This window comes from Coffea arabica, chromosome 2e (assembly GCF_036785885.1).
Source record: "Coffea arabica cultivar ET-39 chromosome 2e, Coffea Arabica ET-39 HiFi, whole genome shotgun sequence".
NCBI lineage: Eukaryota > Viridiplantae > Streptophyta > Magnoliopsida > Gentianales > Rubiaceae > Coffea > Coffea arabica.
This window is the reverse complement of record NC_092313.1, coordinates 59,667,401-59,672,792: the sequence shown is the minus strand read 5'-3', so window position 1 is coordinate 59,672,792 and position 5,392 is coordinate 59,667,401.

Genomic DNA, 5,392 nt, shown 5'->3' with positions numbered 1-5,392 from the left:
GCCACCTTGTGTCTCGGATACTTAATCCAGTGAGACTTGCACGTTTACATTTTTGTACCATCCAAAGGGGTAGTGCACAAGGTAAGGTAGGATCCGATCATTTTCATAGAGTGATCTTTGGAATATGAGCATCTAATAATCACTTTTTGGCCATTTTATCAAAAATTGGTAAAAATCCCTTGTGTGAAGGACATTAATTTGAAGAAATTCACAAATGATTCCTCCTATTGAGACGATAAATAAATTGAGGCCAAAATTTGATTTTTAGAAGGTCATAGACTAATGCACCTTAATAATTTTGAAATAACCAATGGCCGGACAATTCAACCAATCCACTTTGCCAATTCATTCAATCAATCATCAATTCATTTGACCAATTTACCCTTTTTAGGGTCACCTGGTCGATTTTTGAATAAATCATCAATTCATTTGACCAATTTACCCTTTTTAGGGTCACTTGGTCGATTTTTGAATAAATCATCAATTCATTTGACCAACTTACCCTTTTTAGGGTCACTTGGTCGATTTTTGAATAAATCACTAATTCAATTTCATTCATTTGGCCAATTTACCCATTTTTTAGAGCAACCGAGCCGATTTTGAATAAATCAAGTTTCGTTCAATCTATTTGATCAATTTACCCTTTTTAGGGTGATCTGATTAATCTTGGATAAATTAAATTTCATTCAATTCATTTGACCTGTTTCCCTTTTTAGGGTAATCCGGTCGATTTTTAATAAATTGTCAATTTCATTTGAGCAAGTAGGGTTTCAGTGTCGAATTTCAAAATGGAAAACCTAGTCGATTTTGAGGAAAAATCCATTGCATCCAGCCATTTGATCAGTTGGAGTTTTGACCCGTGCTTCACTAAGAAAAGTTGTCAAAACGAATTCCAATCTCTTCGATAGGAAGTTCGTTAAGGTCAAACCCGTGCGTTGTTGCAAATTCTTGTATTGATCAAAAGTGATCAATCCATTCGGACGTTGATCTCACTTTGACAAGTGTCTCTCGTCACTCCAATTGACCAAGTTTTTTTTTTTTTTTTTAAAAAAAAAAAAAAAATCATTTTTCACTCAATGAGTTGATCAGATCCATCAGGTATGGTATCGTGCCTACCTCAGAGGATTGCATCATTTTAGGCCTACCCTTGGCACAAAAAGGGTTCCCCCATAGGACATGCATCCGAATTTTTTGGATATTTACTAACTCTTGCCTTTTTCTTTTCCTTTTCTTTATTTTTACTCGAATAGCTAAGCAAGGGCTAAATCTAAAGACAATCTTTCAAAATTCTCAGGTAATATTCAAACATAGCTTCTCGTCGAAACCCCATCATAACGCGATCCCGTAGTCGAGCCCAGAGGAGTCGTGTAAACATGAGTTCACAACCGGAACAATCGGATAGGTCTGCTACTACAGCCCAACCTGAGACTGCAAGTTTGGGGGTCCAACTGACCGAGATGCTTGCGAAGTTTGATGAGATGGCATCTGAAATGGCCACCCAAAAGAAATTAATCGATGAGCTTATCAGTAGCGGAGTTCAACCCGAGCCTGTACTCGTCAGTCAATCGGGGCCAGAATCATTTGTCATGCCCACGACCCAAACTACTTTTACTCCACCCTTCCTCATTCCACCCGAAGGAACTTTCACCTACCCCACCATAAATTTGCCATACACTTACCCTCCTAACCCTTCGTTCTTTCCTACTCACATGCAAGGTCCCCAACCGCAAATCACTTCAAACATACCACCTGAGCCACATACCTTTTATCACGCTGCTGCTGAACCTTTCTTGCCAGACCATAGCATTCAAAACAAGCCAGCAATGGGAGAATCTTCTGCTCCCATTGATATGAAGCTTCTCAAGCGCCTTGACCGTTTTGATGAATTTATGAGAAAAAGTCAGGGTTTGAACAAACAAGGAGTGCTGGACTATGATGAGCTCTGTCTCTTTCCAAATGTTCAATTGCCTGAGGGGTTCAAAACTCTGAAGTTTACCAAATACGATGGCACGGGCAATCCCAAGACACACCTCCGATTGTTCGCCAACAAGTTGGGTAGGCCAACAGATGATGAAAATCTGCCTTTGAGGCTATTCCCAAAAAGTCTGGAGGGGGATGCACTCGACTGGTATTCCAAGCTGAAACCCGAAGAAGCAAAGACCTGGCTGGATCTGTCCAATGCGTTTGTAAGGCAATACGAGTATAACTGCGAGTTGGCTCCAACACGAACCACATTGGAAGGGATAAAGAGGAAGCCATCTGAAGATCACAAGACTTATGCCAAAAGGTGGAGGAAAATAGCTGCAAAAGTCGAGCCACCAATGACTGAGGATGAAATCATACGCACCTTCATTAAGGCACATGATCCGCCATATTTTGAAGAAATCTTCCGCATGACTGGATGCTCATTTACTGCTATTGTCAATAAGCTTGAGGAGTACGATGACTTTGTAAGAGCTGGGAAGATTGTTAATGTCTCTGCCCTCAAATCGCAGTTGGAAGCTTTGCAAGGCCAAAGTAATAATGGTGGGAAGAAGCAACAATTCCACAAGAAAGAGGGGGAAATCGCTTTTACCTGGGATCGAAACCCTATCCCAAGGCCTAGACCTCGGCAATACCCCACCTACTCAAACCCTTACCCTTACTATTCAAATCCTCATCCTGTTTATCACACCAATATCACTCATCCTCGACCTCGCCCTAATTACACCAACTCACCCAGGCCTCCTTTTCAAATACCTCAACCTAACTTCCAACGAGTGCGACCCCGACCTCCCTTCAATCAACAATTTCCTCCACCAAATAGGCCCACCTATGATTACCCCCAACCCACTGAAACCTACAATCAAAGCCGTACCCGAACATTCACCAATCTAGGCAGGCCGTTGGACCAGTTGTATGAGCAATTGAAGGCTGCCGGTAAAATAGGTGTGATTCCCCCTCCAACTTACCCTTACGGCATGCCTGCCGGATACAATCCACAGTCCGCTTGTGCCTATCATTCGGGAGCGCCTGGTCACTTAACCGCTGATTGTAAAGCCCTTAAGCACAAAGTCCAAGACATGATCGAGGCTGGGGAAATAGTGCTAAGGGGAAAGGGCGAACAAGGACCAAATGTAAATACCAACCCCTTTCCCGAGCACAAGGACACCTTGGAGGCATCCGCTTCTAATGACGAAATTTGAAAATTCAGAAGGAACCTTGCTCAAATTGGATAACCGAGTATTTTCTCTCTCGCAAGGAATTTTGGTAAATCTAGGGGTTGTTATTTACTAAATTTCACAAAAACTGTTTCTTGCATATGTGAATAGTTTAATGGAGGCATCTTTTGCATTTGAGTTTATCTTGTTTCCACTTTGATTTGGAGTTGCATGAAATGCATAATTTGTTTGATTTAATTATTGTCTTGATTCTTTTAAATTCTTTTAAGATGGCCAAAGGTGAAATTATTTGACCCTCTGAATATCACTGTTCTGGAATTCGATGAAGCCGCACATTGAAAATCCCTTCATTGAAAAATCCCTTCATTCAGAAATCCCTTCATATAAAACTTGCTTCATTGAAATCCCTCCATTGAAAATCCATTCCTTGGAAAAACCTTCATTGAAAGGGCCAAAATCCCTTCATTAAAAATCCCTTCATTGATAAAAATTCCTTCCCTGCCAAGCTCGAAGCTGATTGGTTAGAGTAGGGTTACCAATGATCGATTTTGACTGATGAAAAGTAGCTGAATGCCATAACGTATGGCCCATGTCTGCCACCAATCCTTTGGAGAAGGGGACAAAGAACTGAAACGAGTTTTGCCTAATAAATGTTGAAGGCAAAGGCGAATTTGCTTCAAATGGCAAGGCCCATTTGTCGTTCAAAAGAGGCTACCGAGTGAAGCACTTGTCCTAACAAAGGCGGATAGACAGACATTCCCTCAACCTATCAACTCGGACATGTGTAAGAAGTTCTTATTTGATTATGCAAATTTCTTTTTGGAAATCGCGCAAGAGACGAGGCACAAGTCAGGCCATCTTCCTTTCCAATCAAAACATTTCATCCCTAGTCATCCCCTTTGAGCTATCAGAACAATAATTTTCGTTTGGCAACCCCTGAGGATTGCAAACCCCACACTGGGGCAAATTCATTTGGAAAAATGATCAGAAAGAAAGAAAAACCCCACACTGGGGTAAATTTATCTTTGAAAGAGATATGGGAAAAGAAAGAACCCCATACTGGGGCAAATTTATTTTAAGAAAAGAGGATCAAGAGGGAAAAGAAAAAAGAAAACCCCCCACACTGGGGCAAATTTATGAGGTGATCAAAAGACAAAAAGAAAAGAAAAACAAGAGGAGGAAAAAAGGCAAAAGCCCCACACTGGGGCAAATTTAGTTTTTGAAAAAAAATGCAAAAGTGAGGAAATACAATGAAAAATGCAAAGAGAGAAGTCCAATCAAACTGGGGCAAATTTTCCTCGGTTTCGTTCAAAAATTGGAAACAACGTCAAAATAATGCAATCTCAGGTCATTTCACACCTTTCATCAAAAATCTGCTTTCAACCCTCAACTTTTCTTGAAAAACACCCCACCTGACCTCATTTCAAAAGCCCAAAGTCCTGGCTTTCGTCGCTTGCTGTATTTCTATTGGGAAGGTTGCTAATCAACTGGCGAGTGATGTCTATAATGCCTTCGCTTAAGTTTATAAGAGAAGCGCATTTTACTGATGCCAGCAATCTTCAACTTACATTCCTGAGTCGATTATGGTCGAGCTCTTCCATTGCTTTCTCAGGTGAAAACCCGAAAGGGACCTCAAAAGAAAATGAGAAAAAAAAGAAGAAAAGAGGAAAAGGAAAAGCTAAACAAAAACAAAATAAAAGGGGTGGGGGCAGCTTTGGTGAAAACCCGAAAGGGCGCCAAGGTAGGTTTCCGCAATGAACGAGCACGAGGAGGAACAACTGGTGGTCTGGTTCATTTCAAGATTTCTCTCCATAATACTTCTACCAATGCCGAATTCCAGAGCAATGATGTCCAGGGATTCGAATATGACATCCGTTGGCCAAAACTGTGTCCTTTTGTAAAATATTCTTTTGCAAATACATTCTCATGAAACCCATTTTCCTCAATTGTCTGTATTCATGGCATTTGCACAATTGGTTGTGTTTTGCATTCTTTTGCACAATCATTCATGCATAACATCTGAAGCTACCTTGCATGCGTCATTTGTGGGTCATTGAATTTTTAGTGAATAACACCCGTGGTTTATTGAAACATACTTGGATGCAATCATCTTTTGAAAAGGGTTAAGAGCCAGCAAAGCCAGTTATGCAGGCCTCACAATATGGCAAAAGGCGTACCCGGTCAGTTTGAGAAAAGCAGTGACGTTTGGAAGCGACAAATCCGACTAAGTC